The following is a 22,358-nucleotide window of genomic DNA, read 5'->3' on the forward strand; positions in this document are numbered from 1 at the left end:
ATATGTTGGGAGAAATAAGTAAGATATACAAACACAGTGGCATCTTAAGTGTCTTTAGATAAGAAGGTGGATGGATAAATGGATAGACATTTATATCAGCTTTCTTATCTCTGAAAGTGGGATTATGAATGATATTAATTTTGTTCTTCATACTCTTCCACATGTTTTGTAGTTAGTATATATTACTCATCACATTGTTATTTAAGCAGCTTTGTACCTTTAAAAGTAAAAAAAATTTAAAAACCACAGTTATTTGGATATGAATGGCTTGCATTAAGCAATAGACTCATCACAGGTCAGAGTGAGCTTTTCTACATAAACAATAGATTAGTTGGAAACAATTGTGGCTCTTCTATACAGATGAGAAAGACAAAAATTAATTTTTGTATTTTTATCCAAATTAATTTCGTATTTTTTATCCAAAATATTTTCATAAGCTGAAACCAGCAGGAAGCAACAATTTCTAAGTTGCTCCCGAATACCCTAGTGTATCGAAATAGTTTTTTAGGCTGGCCAGAGACCTTGACTTCCCTTGTCTTCCTTCTGTTTTGGCTAAGCATGTGGTTCTCTTTTCTCACTTCCAACCCATTGTGGTCATGCTCTAAGGACGGTCACGCTCTAAGGTCATCCTGCAACCAAGAAAGGCTGATTGAGGTGCTGGGTCCATAGAGGGCATTTTCTTTCCTAACATGGATTCTAACATCAGTTGTTAAATTGTCCTTTCTTCTCCCCATTGCACAGTTTTTTGTTGCATAGTTGAATTCCCCCCACCCCCCGCCTTAGCTTTCTGGAGGTATATTTGATAAATAAAATTATATATATTTAAAGTGTAAAATTTGGGCTTCCCTGGTGGCTCAATGGTAAAGAATCCACCTGCCAGTGCAGGAGACACAGGAGACAGTTACATCCCTGGGTTAGGAAGATCTCCTGGAGGAGGAAATGGCAACCCATTCCAGTATTCTTGCCTGGAGAATCCCATGGACAGAGGAGCCTTGTGGGCTACAGTCCATAGGACTGCAAAGAGTCAGACATGACTGAGTGACTGAGCACACAAAGTGTACGATGTAAAGATTTCATCTATGCATACAAAGTGAAATAGTCACCACAACCAAGTAAGCTAATATTTATAATATATCCATCACCTCACATAGTTGCCATTTTTTATATGTGCTGAGAATGCTTAAGATCTCCTCTTTTGGCAAATTTCTAGTGTACAATAGAGAATTATTAACTGTAGTCGCCATACTATATATTAATATTCAGTACCTATATATCTTACAACTGATACTTTACACTTTAGCCAACTTCTCTCCATTTCACCCATCTCCTCAGGCTCTGGCAACCACTTTTCTATTTTGTTTCTGTGAGCTTGACTTTTTTTTAAATAAAGATTCTGCACATAAGTAAGGTCATACAGTATTTATCTTTCTCTCTTTGGCCCATTTTACTTAGCATAATGCCCTCCAGGTTCATCCACATTTTTGCAAATGGCAGGATTTTCTTCCTTTTTAAAGGCTGAGTAATATTTCACTGTATTTATCACCTTTATCCATCTAACTCCCACATTTTCTTTATCCATTCATCTGTCAAAGGAGACTTTGACAAACAAGTTGTTTCTGAGTCTTGGCTATTGTGAATAATGCTGCAATGAACATCAGACTGCTGATATATCTCCGAGAAACTGACTTAGTTTTCTTTGAATAGATACCCAGCAGTGGAATGACAGGATTGCACATAGTTCTACTTTAAACTTTATGAGAAAAAATTAAAATCATGGTTGAGTTTGATGGATCATTCTAAATTATGTCAAATAATTTCATTCTCTTTTGTTTTTTAGCTAATGTCCATTAGCTGATCTTGTCCATGTTTAAAATGTTGATATTTTGTTTATCATAAATTCTTTTGCACTGATTTTGATTCTGAAAAATATTGCTTATAAATATTATCTCTTTTATTTATTAGGTCTTTCTGGCAGTCTCTTGAATTCTGTGGCCAGGCAAGTGCCTCACTTACTTAATCCTCGTTCTGGCCCTGCCCATTTATCAGAACTAGCTATTGGGAAATCCCAAGAGAAAGTAAAATCATAGTACAGGATTTAGCAACTCTTTGATAGATATAATTAATTTCCCCCCCATTTTCCTTCATGAAGCTCAAATAGCTTGCCAGGTGTTTTTTTTTTTTTTTTTTTTTCTTATTATCTTCAGATCATTTTCAAGTCGTCTTAGATAACAGTTGGAATACAGTCCATTTCTTGATTTATTTGCCCACGTGTCAGGCATGCTAGCAATGCTCATTGACCCACAAGATAAATTTCTGCTCATGGTTTAAGCTTGTTGCAGTATATTTGAAAAAGTTTCTGGAATTTGGGAAACCACATAGCTCTGAAAAAAATTAGATAAGTTGATACAGAATCTATTGGTAAATCCTCAAATAAGAAAACGTGTAGATATTTTTAGGTTTTCAGAAATTACCCTTCCCAGAGGAATGCTCTCCAATTTGTAAATGAGCAAAGGATAGCTTTTGAGAGATTATTAGAGAAGAGTTTTGGACGTTTGTAGATATTGAGTTATTTAGCATCAAGGAGGGGCAAGAGAGAAGAGCAGTTGTGAATACTTTGAGGGGCAGGCAGTCCACTGAGTCTGACCTCTAGAAATTGTGAATATTTACCTATCATTCTAGATTTGAAGAGAAAATTCTTATGAAAATAGTGTAATTAGCTTTTGGAGGCATCAGGGTACCAGATCTAAGAGCCGGCAAGAAGAACGGCAGAGCAGGAAGAATGTAGAGAGAGCTAAAGGCCAGTTTGAGGTCCAAAGGTAGATTATTTGGGGACTCTATTTTCTATGTTGAGTCATATATTTAAAAGAAAAAGGGGAGACTTTTGGTACAAGAAGGTCAAAACAGGATATTTTTGTTGCCTTTCTGCACCCAGTAACTGCAGCTTAGGAGATGACCAGGGTGGCAGAGAGCCCGGTTCTGCTCAATCAGTTCTTGGTTCACCTCCAAGTGACCATCAGTGAGCAGGGTCTCCTCACTGTGTGACTAATTAACCCTGGCAGACCTTCAGCATTTTCATGACCTTGGCAGAACGTGTGCTTTTCCTCACTGAGCTCTGCTAACCTCTGGGGCCACGCTTGTCTCTCTGCCAGCACTCCATTGAAGCCACACATTCCATTATAACCACACATTCCACCCTGCTGCTAATGGCCGATGTTGCAACAGACCTGGCAACAAGGATACCTCATTTAGGTGTCATTTGTTTCCTTTAAAAATTACTATCCAAGGCCCAATGCTCACTTCCTGTTTTGAAAGAATTATCTGAGTTCCAGTGATCCGATTGATCTGGGAATAGAAAAGTCATAGGCTAAGGTACTAGGACTTCTGCCTTGTTAAGCACCTGAAGAAATTAGATTTGTGGTTTGTAATTAACACAGAACCGAAAGCATATTGAATTGTTTGGTCAACCTCCCACATGTATACTTGATCTTCTCTATAATATCCATAGACATCTTGTCATTCAATGTCTGCCTGAATTTCAATTTTGGGAAAGAAGTTTGGTTCAAAAGCCAAACAGAATCTTTTGAGATGTATAACTCAACCTAAAAGTTAGAGTTGGTATTTAGGAGTCATGGCTCAGTGGTAAAGAACTCATCTGCCAATGCAGGAGATGCAGGTTGGATCCCTGGGTCAGGAAGATCCCCTGGAGAAGGAAATGGCAACCTATTCCAGTATTCTTGCCTGGGAAATCCCATGGACAGAAGAGCCTGGCAGGCTGCAGTCCATGGGGTCGCTAGAGTTGGGCATGACTTAACAACTAAACAACACCAAATTGTTTAAGGGTAGAAACTTCACTCCCCAAACATGAGTTTCTCTTCTATGAATCAAAATTTACATATCTACTTGAAAGGATTGTTGTGATAATTAACTACTGGAAAACACAGTATATGATGTGGGATTCCAGTCTAGTAGAAGTCACTAGACAGAGATCATATTTCTCTTTTATGTGCAAATTACAATAGTTTGCTATACCTTTATTTCATAACAAGTGGTTGGTCCTTCACTGTTATCTCACATTTTTATCATGAATGTTTTGGGGAATCCAGTGGGTATGTATGTTTCATAGACCCAATCTAAGAGTTATTTTCTGGGGTTCTGCTCTGATTCTCCCTTGAGCCATTCATGCCATTTCAAGGAATCACACCAGCTTCCCTCTGGCTGCTGTTCTGTCCCGTGGGTAGCATCACCTCCCATACAGGTTACATTTGGACATGACAAAGGCAGAATGCAGCTATAACTTCCATGCAGGCTTGGGGAAATGGGTGAAAATTTCAGCAATAAAAAGATCTGAAACTAAAGGTGACTGACTTTAACAAGTTTAAAAATACAAAAATGATTTTAAGAAAGAAGTTTCTAAAAGTTGAAGCTAATAATAAAGAGTGGGTTCTCTATTACTGGGGGTGTGAAAGATAAGATTGGATAACTACTTATTTAACAAGTGATAATTGAGTCATGTGAACATTCTGGTCTTCTTCAACTATGAGTTTTTATGAACATCTTAGAAACAGGGTGTTTAGAAGCAAAAGAAATTATGATTGTGCTCAATAATGAGAATAAACTTCCTGGATATGATTTGACAAAGTTATCATGAAAATTTCTTCTGCTCCAAGCCAAATTGGGCTTGGGCATTTTCAGAACACAGCACATAGCTTCAACAAAGTCTTACTTACTTGGATATGAGCTTTTTGTTTTTCTTTGTGATGATAGTCAGCAAATATTTAGGATATTTCAAAAATAAAGCTTTCAGTTGAGGAAAATCTAAATTTGGAAAAGTGACAAATTGTTCAAACCAAGACTTCTTCTATTAAAATAAGTACAATGTTGGATTTCTAGAAAAGTCAGGATGAAGTTAACTCTGTTGATTTCAGGCTTCTGATGACATAAATATCGACATCCTCAGTTCAGTTCAGTCTCTCAGTTGTGTCCGACTCTTTTCAATCCCATGGACTGCAGCACGCCAGGCCTCCCCGTCCATCACCAACTCCTGAAGTTTACCCAAACTCAAGTCCATTGAGTTGGTGATGCCATCCAACCAACTCATCCTCTGTTGTCCCCTTCTCCTCCTGCCCTCAATCTTTCCCAGCATCAGGGTCTTTTCAAATGAGTCATTTCTTCGCATGAGGTGGCCAAAGTATTGGAGCTTCAGTTTCAGCATCAGTCCTTCCAATGGATATTCAGGGTTGATTTCCTTTAGGATTCGGTTTGGTTTGATTTTAGGATTAGGATTGGTTTGATTTCCTTGAAGCTCAAAGGACTCTCAAGAGTACAGCGGATTAGGTGAAACATTATTGGATTTAAGAAAAAATTTTAAATAGAATGTGTTATCAGCGTAGTAGCAATTAATCAAAAAATGATTTGTGTATGTGTCTCAGAGTCCATACATTTATCTACAGTGAGATCAGAACTATTCTTAAGACTTCTTGATTCTGTACCACTTTTCCATATCCTGGGATCATAGAAACTCTATGCCAGGAATGTAAGAAATGGTTTTAGAAAGTTACCCTTGCTGATGTGTCTTTATGTAAATTTAAGCTTTCTCCCATTCCTGAATATTCATTGGAAGGACTGATGATGAAACTGAAGCTGTAATACTTTGGCCACTTGATGCGAAGAGCCGACACATTAGAAAAGACCTTGATCCTGGGAAAAATTGAAGGTGAGAGGAGAAAGAGACAACAGAGGAGTAGGTGGTTTGATGGCATCAGCGACTCCAAGGACATGAGTTTGAGTGAGCTCTGGGAGATGGTGAAAGACAGGGAAGCCTGGTGTGCTGCAGTCCATGGGGTCACAGTGTCTGACATGACTAAGCGACTGAACAACAATGAACAAGTGAAAACTCCGAAGTAAACATCTGTCTTAAACACTCTCACTGCAGCAGACCAATTACATATATATTACATGTGTGTGTGCACTCAGTCACTCAGTCATGTCCGACTCTGCGAACCTTTGGGCTACAGCCTGCCAGGCTCCTCTGTCCATGGGATTATCCAGACAAGACTACTGGAGAGGTTGCCATTTCCTCTGGTAGATATTTCCCACCCAGGGACAAAACCTATGTCTCCTGAGTCTCCTGCATTGCAGGTTGATTCTTCACTACTGAGCCATCAGGGAAGCCCATGTAATACTTTCACTTATGCAAACTTAATTGCATCAGACCTCTAAAATATTTAGTAGGTAAAATGGAGGGCTCAAGTAAAGTCTTCCAGATACCTTATTTACATTAGCTCATAGGGCTTCTTATTTTGCTTAGATTTCAAGTTATTGAGTCACACAATAAGAATTGCAGACCTATATAGGACAATTGGCAAACCCACAGGTAGCATAATACTCAAAGGCAAAAACTGAAAGCTTTTCTTCGAAGATCAGGAATAAGACAATGGTGCCCACTCTTGCCTGGTTATTTAATATAGTATTGGAAGTTCTAGCTATAGAAATCAGATAAGAAAATATATAATAGGCATGCTAATGCTATGCTAAGTCACTTCAGTTGTGTCCGACTGTGTGTGACCCCATAGACGGCAGCCCACCAGGCTCCCCTGTCCCTGAGATTCTCTAGGCAAGAACATGGAGTGGGTTGCCATTTCCTTCTCCAATGCATGAAAGTGAAAAGTGAAAGTGAAGTCGCTCAGTCGTGTCCGACTCTTCGCGACCCCATGGACTGCAGCCTACCAGGCTCCTCCGTCCATAGGATTTTCCAGGCAAGAGTACTGGAGTGGGGTGCCTACACATAGGGAAAAAAAGGTCAAGATATAACTACCTGCAGATGACATGACACCATGTATACTGCTGCTGCTGCTACTGCTAAGTCACTTCAGTAGTGTCTGACTCTGTGTGACCCCACAGAGGGCTGCCCACCAGGCTCCCCCGTCCCGGGGATTCTCCAGGCAAGAACACTGGAGTGGGTTGCCATTTCCTTCTCCAATGCATGAAAGTGAAAGTGAAGTCGCTCAGTTGTGTCCCACTCTTAGCGACCCCATGGACTGCAGCCTACCAGGTTCCTCCATCCATGGGATTTTCCAGGCAAGAATACTAGAGTGGGTTGCCATTGCCTTCTCCAGACACCATGTATAAAAAACCCTTAAAAATCCATCAGAAAACTATTAAAACTAACAAATTAATTCAGTAAAATTGCAGGCAAAATATCAAAATAAAGAAATTCATTATGTTGCTAACATAATGTTAGCAAACGTTAGTTTGCTAAAATAACAAACTATTGGACCGAGAAATTGAAAAAATTCCTATTTATAATTGCATCAAAAAGAATAAAATACCTAGGAATAAATTTAACCAATGAAGTGAAAGACCTCTAAAATCTGTAAGACATTAATAAAAAAAATTGAAGATAACACAAGTAAATGGGAAGATATATCATGCTCAAGATTTGGAAAATTAATATTAAAATGTCCATAGTCTCTGGGGAACACATGTATACCTGTGGCGGATTCATTTTGATATTTGGCAAAACTAATACAATTATGTAAAGTTTAAAAAAAAAAAATGTTATCCCTATCAAAACCAATGTGGTTTTTCACAGATATTAACAAATAATTTGAAATTATTTGTATGGAATGGAGTTATAGGACTTCTTTTTTTTTATTTTATTTTTAAACTTTACATAATTGTATTAGTTTTGCCAAATATCAAAATGAACCTGCCACAGGTATACATGTGTTCCCCATCCTGAACCCTCCTCCCTCCTCCCTCCCCATACCATCCCTCTGGGTGGTCCCAGTGCACCAGCCCCAAGCATCCAGTATCGTGCATCGAACCTGGACTGGAAACTTGTTTCATACATGATATTTTATATGTTTCAATGCCATTCTCCCAAATCTTCCCACCCTCTCCCTCTCCCACAGAGTCCATAAGACTGTTCTATACATCAGTGTCTCTTTTGCTGTCTCGTACACAGGGTTATTGTTACCATCTTTCTAAATTCCATATATATGCGTTAGTATACTGTATTGGTGTTTTTCTTTCTGGCTTACTTCACTCTGTATAATAGGCTCCAGTTTCATCCACCTCATTAGAACTGATTCAAATGTATTCTTTTTAATGGCTGAGTAATACTCCATTGTGTATATGTACCATAGCTTTCTTATCCATTCATCTGCTGATGGACTTCTTTTTTGAATAGGATTGTAGTAGAGATTGCAAAGAATAGGACATGACTTAGCAATTAAACAACAACAAATAAACAGTTTTAAATAGCTGTCATCCAAAATGAAAAATCTTTTCAAGCTTCACTTTGAGGAATTTTGGATTTCATATATATGTTGCCTTTTCTTTGCACACATGTAGCATTATAAATTTTAGGAGAAAAGGATGTGGAATTTGTGTGTGTGTACGTGTATAATCATGTCATTATAGCCTGTATAGAGTGTGCTTTAATATATAATAAAAATAGTCAAATATGTGGAATTTTAAGTAACCCCATAAAAATACAGATGCAAAGATGGGCATAACAAAGGACAGAAATGGTATGACCTCCTACCACGAGCAGAAGTTATTAAGAAGAGGTGGCAAGAATACACAGAAGAACTATACAAAAAAGATCTTAATGACCCAAATAATCACGATGGTATGATCACTCATGTAGAGCCTGACATCTTGGAGTGCAAAGTCAAGTGGGCCTTAGGAAGCATCACTATGAACAAAGTGGAGGTGATGGAATTCCAGTTGAGCTCTTTCAAATCCTAAAAGATGATGCTGTGAAAGTGCTGCACTCAATATGCCAGCAAATCGGGAAAACTCAGCAGTGGCCACAGGACTGGAAAAGGTCAGTTTTCAGTCCAATCCCAAAGAAAGGCAATGCCAAAGAATGCTCAAACTACTGCACAATTGCACTCATATCACACACTAGCAAAGTAATGACCAAAATTCTCCAAGCTAGGCTTCAACAGTATGTGAACCAAGAACTTCCAGATGTTCAAGCTGGATTTAGAAAAGGCAGAGGAATCAGAGATCAGATTGCCAACTTATGTTGGGTCATAGAAAAAGCAAGAGAGTTCCAGAAAAACATCTACTTCTGCTTTATTAACTATGCCTTTGACTGTGTGGATTACAGCAAACTGTGGAAAATTCTGAAAGAGATGGGAATACCAGACCACCTGACCTGCCTCCTGAGAAATCTGTATGTAGGTCAAGAAGCAACAGTTAGAACTGGACGTGGAACAATGGACTGGTTCCAAATTGGGAAAGGAGTACGTCAAGGTTGTATATTGTCACCCTGCTTATTTAACTTGTATGCAGAGTACATCATGTGAAATGCTCGGCTGGATGAAGCATAAGCTGAAATGAAGATTGCTGGGAGAAATATCAATAAATATCAATCAATAAATAAAGGATTTGCCACAATCCTTATGGCAAAAAGTGATGAGGAACTAAAGAGCCTCTTGATGAAAGTGAAAGAAGAGAGTGAAAAGCTGACTTAAAGCTCAATTCAAAAAACTAAGACCATGGCATCTGGTCCCATCACTTCATAGCAAATAGATGGACAAACAATGCAAACAGTGACAGACTTTATTTTCATGGGCTCCAAAATCACTGCAGATGGTGACTTCAGCCATGAAATTAAAAGATGCTTGCTCATTGGAAGGAAAGCTGTGACCAACCCTGACAGCATATTAAAAAGCAGAGACATTACTTTGCCAACAAAGGTCCGTCTAGTCAAGGCTATGGTTTTTCCAGTAGTGATGTATGGATGTGAGAGTTGGACTATAAAGAAAGCTGAGTACTGAAGAATTGATGCTTTTGAACTGTGATGTTGGAGAAGACTCTTGAGAGTAACTTGGACTTCAGGGAGATCAAACCAGTCAATCCTGAAGAAAATCAGTCTTGAATATTCACTGGAAGGACTGATGCTAAAGCTGAAGCTCCAATACTTTGGCCACCTGATGCGAAGAACAGAGTCATTGAAAAAGATCCTGATGCTGGGAAAGATTGAAGGCAGGAAGAGAAGGGAATGACAGAGGATGAGATGGCTGGATATCATCACTGGCTTGATGGACATGAGTTTGAGCAAGCTCTGGGAGTTGGTGAAGGGCATGGAAGCCTGGTGTGCTTCAGTCCATGGGGTCGCAAAGAGTCAAATATGACTGAATGACTGAACTGAACTGATAAAAATACAGAGAACTATAAGCATTTTTAGCCTTTTTGAGGGAATGTCCACATGTAACCTGTTAAATGATCATTTGAGAATGAATTTCCTGTTTTTCCCTCTCTCCCTTCCTCCTTCACTCCCTTCCTTTTGGCTTTTCTTTTTTCTTCCTTCCTCTTTCTTCCCCATCCCTGATGCCCCACCATGTTTGCCTTCTGTAATTGTTGATATATTTGGTCAAGTACTAGATCTAATCCATACGTTTGCTGCTGCTGCTAAGTCACTTCAGTCGTGTCTGACTCTGTGCGACCCCAGAGATGGCAGCCCACCAGGCTCCCCTGTCCCTGGGATTCTCCAGGCAAGAACACTGGAGTGGGTTGCCATTTCCTTCTCCAGTGCATGAAAGCGAAAAGTGAAAGTGAAGTCGCTCAGTTGTGTCTGACTCTTAGCGACCCCATGGACTGCAGCCCACCAGGCTCCTCTGTCCATGGGATTTTCCAGGCAAGAGTACTGGAGTGGGGTACCAACGTCTTCTCTGATATTTAAAGTCTAAACAACCTTAAAAACTACCCCTAAAATCATGCTTAGGTAAAATCTTCCTGGAATAGATTAGATACAATTAGTTGCCTTATCCGTGAGAAGTAATACCCTGATCACTTTTTTCTGAGTTTGTGCTTTATTACAGTGTTAATATAAACAACTGTTCTTTATAAATTATTGCATTGTCCATATGTTTTTAGAAAAATTTTATACTAGAGAGTGGTATATATGTGTTTATATGCATTGTATCCGTACGTTTAGGTAGTCCCAAACACGTAATAATTATTTTTAACTTAATTTTGCTTATAGATAGAAACAATATTCTTTTCCTATGTGTAACTGCTACTGCTACTGCTAAGTCGCTTCAGTCGCGTCCGACTCTGTGCGACCCCATAGATGGCAGCCCACCAGGCTTCCCCATCCCTGGGATTCTCCAGGCAAGAACACTGGAGTGGTTTGCCATTTCCTTCTCCAATGCATGAAAGTGAAAAGTGAAAGTGGAGTCGCTCAGTCGTGTCTGACTCTTAGCGTCCCCATGGACTGCAGCCTACCAGGCTCCTCTGTCCATGGGATTTTCCAGGCAAGAGTACTGGAGTGGGGTGCCATTGCCTTCTCCATCCTATGTGTAAAACAGGAATCAAATGGACAAAGACCTCTTGGTTGCCAGCTAGATTTTTTTCATTCAACCGATCATCAGAAAAATCAGTTAACACTATCACAGTCTTTGAGATCCATGTGTGAAATTGTTGTCGTTCAGTTGCTCAGTCATGTCTGACTCTTTGCGACCCCATGGATTGCAGCATGCCAAACTTCATCATTTCCTGAAGTTTTCTCACAATCATGTCCATTGAGTCAGTGATGCCATCCAACCATCTCATCCTCTGCCATCCCCTTCTCCTCCTGCCGTCAATCTTTCCGAGCATCAGAGTCTTTTCTAATGAGTCATCTCATCAGGTGACCAAAACATTGGAACTTCAGTTTCAGCATCAGTCCTTCCAATGAATATTTAGGGTTGATTTCCTTTAGGATTGACTGGTTTGATCTTCTTGCTGTTCAAGGGACTCTCAATCGTCTTCTCCAACACCACAGTTCAAAAGCATTAATTCTTTGGTGCTCAGCCTTCTTTAAGGTCCACCTCTCACATCCATACATGAGTACTGGAAAAACCATAGCTTTGACTATACAGATCATTGTTGGCAAAGTAATGTCTCTGCTTTTTAATATGCTGTCTAGCTTTGTCACAGTTTTTCTTCCAAGGAGCAAGTGAAATATGCAAGCTCAAATAGTTGGCCCTTTGCCAATTATGAAAATATTTTGGCCAATGTCTTACTTTAAGAATGAAAATACAGAGTAAAGAAGAGATAGATAGTTAAGTTTAGGTAATGTTATTAATGTAAGCCATGGAACTAAATTCTTCAGGAAAAAATAAAAATAAAAGAGTCTAATTTCAGCTACTTTACAATTGCAAGGTTGACTTTTCTCACACTGCTCTCAAGCTGAACGCACTTGAATTTTCACATATTTCTATCTTCCTCAGAAATTGTTCAGTCTTTTCAAAATTTTTTTAAAAACATTTAAGTGTAGGTGATGTACAATGTTGTGTTAGATTCAGATGTACTGCAAAGTGATTCAGTCATTCATATGTGTGCGCCCAGTCGATCAGTCATGTCCGACTCTTTGGGATCCCATGGACTATAGCCCACCAGGCTCCTCAGGCGTAGAATTTTTCCAGGCAAGAATACTGGAGTGGGGTACCATTTCCTACTCCAGGGCATCTTCCTGACCCAGGGATTGAACCCACCTCTCTTCTGTCTCCTGCATTGGCAGGCGGATTCTTTATCACTAGAGCTACCTGAGAAGCTTATTTGTGTATGTGTGTATGTATATATATATATACATACATGCAGGTTCTTTTCCATTATAGATTATTGCAAAATATCAAATATAGTTACAGATATTGATTATAGCACCCACTGTGCTATATAGCAGGTCCTTGTCATTTATTTCATATATAGACTTAGTACTTCAGTTGTATCCATTTCTTTGTGACCCCATTGACTTTAGCCTGCCAGGCTCTGTCCATGGATTTCCCAGGCAAGAATGCTGGAGTGGCTTGCCATTTCCTTCTCCAGGGGATCTTCCCTATCCAGGGATCAAATCTTGGTCTCCCGCATTTCAGGCAGATTCTTTACTGTCTGAACTACCAGGCAAGCCCTTTTATATATGGTGGTGTGTATGTATTAATCCCACTTATCATACTAATGAATTAAATCATACAGAGAAAGACAAGTATGACATGATGTCACTTCTATGTGGAATCTAAAAAAATGGTATAAGTGAACTTATTTACAAAACAGAAATAGACTCATAGAGAAAACAAACTTTACCAAAGGAGAAAGTGGAGTGGGAGGGATAAATTAGGAGTTTGGGATTAACAGACTTTTACCTTAAGAACATTTAAAAACCATAGTTTTATTTAATTATTTAAGGACAGATCAGTCAGGATTTAGTAACGTTACTAAGAAATATTTATCATTTTTTTCAGATGAATTAAATCATTTAAATTGAAATCAAAGTCATCTATGCTGAAAACAGGGAGCTTTTCTGCATAAGCTAAAGTCACTGGAAACAGAACCTTGTGGATCTTATTAAGCCTACTTATAGACATTGTAAAGGTTTTCTTTGGCTTCAATGTAAATGTTATGTGGTCTTCGGAAAAAAGCAGCCAGGGTTTCCTCGTGTTTCCTATTTGTTAAGTGATCAGACTCACAGCTATGATATGCCCACTTCAAAGCCACATTCTGAGTACCCAGTAATAAAACTAGTTTTGTTAAGATACATTTTTTAATTCTGCGGTTACAATCGAAAAGAAAAGGTATACTCCATGAGAATTGTTCTCTTTGACAAAACAATGTATTGAAACTGGGAGGTTTTCATTTCTGCCATTTCAGGGAAATGACAAAGCAAGGATTTCAGAAGTTCTGAGGATATATTTTGATATTTTAATAGGCCTCTTGCCAGGTATGATTAGACACTCCATAAATAATTGATTTGAATTGTTTGGGTGTTTTCATCGGGGAGACCATAATATCGATTTCTTTTTGTTTTTACTTTAGAAAATTCCTGGAAAGTCTTCATTAAGTAGAAAACAAAACAAACCAGAAGACCCACAAGGAATAAATAACAAAACTGGCTTTGGGGCTATGGAGTTTGACTTAGCAGCTTGTACTCGAAGCCTCTATAACAAAACCTCTCCGCTAATGTGAAGCAGCTGTGGCAATTGCACAGAATGGTCCAAACTGTTGAAAAGCCATTAAGAGTCTGATGTATGTAGAATAAAAAGGTTCATTCAGCTTTTTAAAAGGTATCCCAATATGGAGTGTTATTTTATTTTATAACCACGTCTTAGTCATATTAAGTTTAAATGCCACAGAAAATTTTAATGACCATGTGGCTGGGTTTTTTGGTGAAATAGCAAGAATTCTTCAACATGCCTAAAATTCTTCCAGGAGAAAAATGGTACAAATCTATTAGGGGCACTGTAGAAGTTCCCACTATGAAGTGAACTGTTAGAAAACTGAGTATCACATGCAGTATGATTTACCATTTGTTTGTAGAAGCACCTAAATAAATAAGAATTAATTTCTTTGATTCTAAGGCACATAGTCTTTAGGAAATAATGAAAGCCACTTGCTTTCCCAGCTCTTTCAGAAACCTGAGCCTCAAGTAGGAACTGTATATTTTAAATTTTATTTTTAAGAGATTGCATGATTTTTTAACACATGTTTTGAATCCTTTGCTAAGGATGCATGAAAGATGATGCCTTCTATTTTCCTCCTATTTTCCCTTGGAAGGTGATGTCTGAAGTTTTTTATGTATTCATCTGCCTCATGTACCTTGATTTTAGGAGGGCTATCTCTATGCCCTTCAAATTAAATCTGAAACTAGCACAACATTGTAAACCAACTGTGTGTGCTCAGTCGGTCAGTCATGTCCAGCTCTGTGACCCCATGGATTGCATCCCACCAGAATCCTCTGTCCATGGAGTTTTCCAGGCAAGAATACTGGAGTGGGTTGTGATTTCCTACTCCAAAAGATCTTCCTGACCTAGGGATTGAACCCACATCTGCATTGGCAGGCAGATTCTTTACCACTTCGCCACCTGGGAAGTCATAAAAAATCAGCTATACTTCAATAAACCATTATATCTAAGGGAAATAAGGCATTAGTTTATTATTGTAGTCAGTATTCTACCTGATGTGAGTCCATCAGCTGGACTACAGTCATCAAGGAGCCAGAGAAGGTGTGTGAGTCCTGAGGCTGCACACCAGCAACAGGGCAGTTCCGATCTGCTGAACATCATCCATCTGCTGAACACCATCGCTCTGCTATGTTCCCCTAAGACCAGCAGCAGTGGAAACCCTGATTCACAGGGAAAAGGATGCCATCTTCCAAGACATAAACAAACCCAAGAACCAGGAGTCTAGGATTTGGTTGGTTGGTACAAACATTTGAGTCCTTTGATTCTTCAAGGACACCATCAGCCCTACTCTATTCATAGCATTTTTCTAGAAGTTGTGAGGATGATCACATTGCCCTTGACTTCAAAGGGCTGCGTTTTGTTGGAAAGAAGAGATGTGCATACCTGTGCTGCCACAGCGGCGTTCTCCCGGTGCATGGTGCTGGTGATCAGCACCATGAAAGTAGGGGAAGTGCCCTAACCCTTCGCTAGGCAGGTTAGATTTGAGTATAGCTGATGGTGGAGGATGGTGCCATTTCCACGAGGTGCAGGTGGCATATTTCAAGACAGGAGAGTCCACCAGGGTAACAAAAGCTATTGTATTCTGAGTTGGGAATACTGAAAAAGAAGTTTGTAGAAGTGAGTAGACGTCATATTCTTGTCGTTCAGTAGCTAAGTCGTATCTGACTTTTTATGACCCCATGGACTGCAGCATGCCAGGTTTCCCTGTCCTTCACCATTTCCCAGAGTTTTCTCAAACTCATGTCCATTGAGTCGGTGATGCCATCCAACCATCTCACCTTCTGTCGTCCCCTTCTCCTCCTCCCCTCAATCTTTCCCAGGATCAGTCACAGAAAACTAACCAAAATGATCACATGGATCACAGCCTTGTGTAACTCAATAAAATTATGAGCAATGCCGTGCAGGGCCACCCAAGACGGACGGGTCATGGTTGAGAGCTCAGATAGCGTGTGCTAGTCTCTTAATAAATATTCATTGACCAACAGTAAGAACAATCCAGATAAGCTACAAAATCCTTGCTTGTCTATTTTTTCAAAACTCACCAGAGAGCTGAGGATGCAGAGAAACTGAAATTTAGTGAATTCTGAAGAATCACAAGCCCTTCCTAGGAAAGAAGAGACCCATGGTTACTTTTGGAAGCAAATACACCACTGACTGGGGTAAGTAGAAACCAGTCCAATGTTTAATGGACTTTTGGTAGCCACCTGTGGGCTGCCGTGATGGATTAAAACTCCAGGGAGCCTTGTCACAAAGTGAGTCAGCACCCCTCCTACCAGGGCTCTTACTGAGTGCCAAAGGCTGGTACAGGGCCTGGGGCTGAAAGGGCATCCCACCCAGTCCCTGTCTGGTGCACCAGCCTTTCCCTGAGTTCATAGCAGCAGACCCCTAATGGTTGGCACTGGACTGCCCAGTGGAGATGAACCTCATGCAGTTTGGAAAGTTGAGGATCCAGCTGGAAAGCACAGGGAACTCTCAGTATTTCCCTAGTGCTCATACACCAGATCCTGCTGAAGACATAAAACCAGTGGTAAACTGGATCTAAGGCTACCACTAAATCCAGAACCATCTCAACAATGGATTAGAGTGGCTCTGTGCCCCTGGTACCCCATCCTATGACAGAGATCTGATTTAAAAAATGAGTTGTTTATTTTTGCTTTTATTTCCAATATTCTGGGAGGTGGGTCATAGAGGATCCTGCTGTGATGTATGTCGGAGAGTGTTTTGCCTATGTTCTCCTCTAGGAGTTTTATAGTTTCCGGTCTTACGTTTAGATCTTTAATCCATTTTGAGTTTATTTTTGTGTATGGTGTTAGAAAGTGCTCTAGTTTCATTCTTTTACAAGTGGTTGACTAGTTTTCCCAGCACCACTTGTTAAAGAGATTGTCTTTAATCCATTGTAAATTCTTGCCTCCTTTGTCAAAGATAAGGTGTCCGTATGTGCGTGGATTTATCTCTGGGCTTTCTGTTTTGTTCCATTGATCAATATTTCTGTCTTTGTGCCAGTACCATACTGTCTTGATGACTGTGGCTTTGTAGTAGAGCCTGAAGTCAGGCAGGTTGATTCCTCCAGTTCCATTCTTCTTTCTCAAGATAGCTTTGGCTATTCGAGGTTTAACCAGAATGGAAAGAGACACGTGTACCCCAGTCTTCATTGCAGCACTGTTTATAATAGCCAGGACATGGAAGCAACCTAGATGTCCATCAGCAGATGAATGGATAAGAAAGCTGTGGTAGATATACACAATGGAGTATTACTCAGCAATTAAAAAGAATACATTTGAATCAGTTCTAATGAGGCGGATGAAACTGGAGCCTATTATACAGAGTGAAGTAAGCCAGAAAGAAAAACACCAATACAGTATACTAATGCATATATATGGAATTTAGAAAGATGGTAACAATAACCCTGTATACAAGACAGCAAAAGAGACACTGATGTATAGAACAGTCTTTTGGACTCTGTGGGAGAGGGAGAGGGTGGGATGATTTGGGAGAATGGCATTGAAATATGTATAATATCATATATGAAACGAGTCGGCAGTCCAGGTTTGATGCACGATACTGGATGCTTGGGGCTGGTGCACTGGGATGACCCAGAAGGATGGTATGGGGAGGGAGGAGGGAGGAGGGTTCAGGATGGGGAACACATGTATACCTGTGGCAGATTCATTTTGATATATGGCAAAACCAATACAATATTGTAAAGTTAAATAAAATAAAATTAAAAAAAATGAGTTGACTGAGTGACTTTACTTTCACTTTTCACTTTCATGCATTGGAGAAGGAAATGGCAACCCACTCCAGTGTTCTTGCCTGGAGAATCCCAGGGAGGGGGGAGCCTGGTGGACTGCCGTCTATGGGGTTGCACAGAGTCGGACACGACTGAAGTGACTTAGCAGCAGCAGCAGCAGCATGCCCTTTTCTGGGAGTAAAGATTATTATTGACTTAAGTTTCCTTTTTTCTTCTAGCCAAAATGTCCTGTATACAATAAGATTAAGATGAAATGTTTTAGGTTTGTGAAAAGTGAAGTGAAACTGTTAGTTGCTCAGCCTTGTCCAACTCTTTGTGATCTCATGGACTCTAGCCCACCAGGCTCCTCTGTCCATGGAATGCTCCAGGCAAGAATATTGCCGTGGGTTGCCATTCCCTTTTCCAGGGGATCTTCCCAACCCAGGGGTCAGATCCAGGTCTCCTGCATTGCAGGTGGATTCTTCATTGTCTAAGCCACCAGGGAAGCCCCTTTGGTTTGTATCACCCTGTTTTTTTACTTGTCTACGCTTATTTTTCCCCCAGTTGTTAAATTACCCTTTTTGAACACACATTGCAATTAGGGAGTATTTTCTAATCCTTTGTATTCCACTGCTACCAGTATTGTCAGAGGATAGACAACAAAATTACATAAAATAATTCAACCATTTAGTTTACCAACAGCTTAATATTTTAGGTGCTATGGAAATGACAAAGATGAATGAGATACCATACTGCCTTCAAGTTGCTTGTGATCTATAAATTAATTGATTGACAACTGTGATAGATGGAGAACCAGAACATAACTAATTTTTGACAATGTCGTGACATCTGTCTCCTTAAGTTCCAGTGTGACTTTTTGATTAGATGAGATTTTGCAGGTGAATCAGTTAGCTTAGTGCTTGGCACACACTAATTCCTCAATAGTTGTTATTCATTGTTTTCATTATTATCATTATTATACAATTAAAGTAGAGAGATGCTTTGAAATTCTTGGATACATTTCATACAAACCTACTCATTCCTCTCTAAAATGGCAAGTAAGTGTCCCTGAAGCTTAAGGTTTTGGGTTTAAGATAAATTGGCTTTTGCTCCATCAGTATTTAAAGGTGTATTCAGAAATAAGACAAGCAAATTTTTTGCTCTATCAAAAATTCTCCACACCACTTTCCCGTTCCACCACTTTCTGGTTTTTTGTTCCATCACACCATCTTATGAGATGATAAATGTGAGAAAGACAGCTTCTATTGATTAAAAATTTGTTAGGTTCTCTGGACACTGAGGTAGAATTAAGGAAATAGAATGTAACAAGGCCTAAATTTCTTTTGGGATAGTCATTTAATTTCTATAGGTCTACCATCAGCTCCCCTCTCAGTTTGCCTCCTGGTAAAGATTCTGTTGAAAGAATGAAGCATCTATTTTCTTGGTTGCCTCTGTTAAATGTGTAGCTATAATACACTCCAGATTATTTCAATCATAATTCTTGTGCAAAACCATCAGTACCTTACAGTGGGAATAGGGCCATATAGTAAGTGACTTGATTACAGTCTTAAGGAAATTCTGTGGAATCCCACAAAATATATTGAACGACTTCTGTCAGGCACTATGTCACTAAGCTAGTTTCCCTGTCTTCCATTCTTCCACCTTCAATTACCTTCTCCACATCTTTCACCCTCTTTCCTGCCCCCTTCTGTTTGTCTGTAACATGGTCCCTCATGAATTCTTCTGGCTGTGTTTGTTTTTCTCCTCTGATATGCTAGTTTCTAGGTGATAAGTTGAGCATTGTGTTCTTAAACATCCAAGGATAGCTTTAATTGATTTAACCACTTGACTTTAAGCCACAGTTCAATCTTCAACTGATAGGATGGCACCTTTTATAAGGATAGAAAATATGAGACCTATAAGTCAAATGGGAGATAGGGTAAGTGCCTCTATCTGACATCTTGATTAATATGAATTAAGTCAAGCCTGGTTTAGTAGTTCATAGGTTCATGTCAGCAATGATAACAGTACCATTAGTGATGTCACTGAAAACGTTGAGCCTTTAACCAGGATTTCCTTTGAAGTTCAAGGGACCTAGCTACCAAAGTTCAACCCCAAGATAGGATGGGAAGTAGAAAGGAGAAAATGCTGGAAGCATCAAATGGATATAATTTATTTATTCGCCCTCATGCTTCCTAAAGTTCTCAGGTCATTTTTGTTGGTTATAGAATTATGATACAGTGTGACTATTTAAGCCAACAGTTTTATTTTCAGAAAAGAAATCATGTTGCATGTTGAGAAGATAATTTTCTGTAGTGCAGAAAAAAATGGGATTATTCATATTTCCCTGGAACAGAGTATTTAACAATTTCCATGTAGCTGCTCTGTCCAGTTTCTCTAGAAGGACCACCTGTAAGAACATTAGAGTGTAATCGTTAGGTTTTAATGTGCTCGGGGCACAGCTGCTTTTCCATTAGTCTGCAGGGTTTCTCATGCAGTGGTCTAGCATCACCCGTATCAGGAACACCTGGGGAAATGATAAAACACTGACAATCTTGGGCCCCACCTCGGGTCTACTGAGCCAGAATCTCTGGAGAAGAGGCCTGGGATTCTGCATTTAATATTAGCTCTCCAGGTATTTTTTATAACCACTTAGTTTGAGGCTCAGTGCCTTCTAAGCACACGGTTTTTAAATGGAGGGTTTAGGAAACATGTTTACTTAGTCTTTTCAACTCAGGGGAAAACTGGGATTTTTCTCTTTAAGCAAAGGAGACACTAGTGAAGGTAAATACTTTGGTATTCCTACATATTTCAATAAAATGCTTATCCTGATGATTTAAAAAAATTTTTGTTATTGGCGTATAGTTGCTTTACAATGTCGTGTTAGTTTCTGCTATACAGCACAGTGAAGCAGGTATATATATACACATACATATATCCCCTCTTTTTTGGATTTCCCTCCCATTGAGATCACTGCAGAGCATTGAGTATAGTTCCCTGCGCTGCACAGTACGTTCTCATTAGTTATGCATTTTATACATAGCAGTGTGTATATTCATGCCAGTCCTAATCTCCCAATTCATCCCACCCCCTTTTTCTCCCTTTGTATATTTACTTTTGTTGTCTACATCTGTGTCTCTAGTCATGGTGAGATAAAATTACAAGAAAGGAGGGTGGCATTAGTGGTAAAGAACCTACCTACCAATGCAGAAGACATAAGGCAGGTTTGATCCCTGGATCAGGAAGATCCCCTGGAGTAGGAAATGGCAACCTGCTCCAGTACTCTTGCCTGGAAAATCCAACAGACAGAGGAGCCTGGTGGGCTATAGCCCGTGGGGTTGCAAAAGAGTTGGACACAACTGAGTGACTGAATGAACACACACACGCACACACACACACACACACACACACAGATATAGACAATGGACATGTATAAATCTCTCAAAGTAAGTATGCTAAGTGCAAGAAGCCAGATAGAATGAGTGCATTTTATGACTCCATTTATATGAAACTCTAGAAAATGAACATTAATCTCTAGTGACAGAAAGCAGATCAATGATTGTCTGGATGTGAGTGGGGGGCAGGGAAGGAGTGAGATGCGTGGATGACAAGAGAGCAGCAGGAAACTTCGGGCTGACGGATACCCTCACTATCTTAACTGTAGAGATGGTATAATGGGAACGTACATGTGCCTAAACTCACCAAACTGTATCCTCTAAAATCTGCATTTTTGTGCATGCCAATTTTACCTCAATAAAGCTCTTTAAAAAAACTTTGCTTGCATAGTAGAGTTCTATCTTTGACCTCAATATGACTTTTAAAGATTAATTGTGGTGATTCCTAGCATATGTTCAATTTCTAGCGATGTTCAATTAATAGGAGCTTTGATTACCCTTCTTTGAAGATTAACCTGAGAAAAATGTCAGGAAATGTAACTCTCTCTCTCTTTTTTTTTTTTTTTAACATCAATTATCTTACGAGGATAAAGAATCAGAAGTAACTGAGAACTAAAATGCCTCACAGAATTATAGATTTGAAAAAAAAAAACTTAAGCTAATGTTTGCAAAAGGTCTATTGGAAGGTATTATTCTGTATATACTAGATTGTGATGTAATACAATACTGTAGGGTCCTGTTCTGTCAAATCTGAAAAATAATAAAATGAAATAGATCTCATTTTTGTCTTTCTTTTCACTAGTATTTGGAGGTAAGAATTAAATTAAATATATATAATTCTAAGAAAATATATAAGCAAAGCCAAAAATGCTTAATTTAAATTAGAATATGAAATAAAGAAAATTTGAAACTCCATCAGAGTATGAAAGAATATTTTCAGTTTCTAGACTTATAAAAAGTAATGAGTGTCCTTATTCAGATGATGTAAATAGATCCATATCTACTAAAAAAATTGAATCAATAATTCATAATCTCCAAGAACAGAAATCACCAAGGCCAGATGAGTTCCCTGGTGAATTCTATCCAACATGTAAGATACATCAGCACCTGACAACAAGATGAAATCTGAATGGCTGTGGAGTCTGATTCTGGCTCATCCACTATCTTGCTGCTGCTACTGCTGCTGCTGCTGCTAAGTCACTTCAGTCGTGTCCGACTCTGTGCGACCCCATAGACGGCAGCCCACCAGGCTCCCCCGTCCCTGGGATTCTCCAGGCA

Source organism: Bubalus kerabau, chromosome 4 (assembly GCF_029407905.1).
Source record: "Bubalus kerabau isolate K-KA32 ecotype Philippines breed swamp buffalo chromosome 4, PCC_UOA_SB_1v2, whole genome shotgun sequence".
NCBI classification, from domain to species: domain Eukaryota; kingdom Metazoa; phylum Chordata; class Mammalia; order Artiodactyla; family Bovidae; genus Bubalus; species Bubalus kerabau.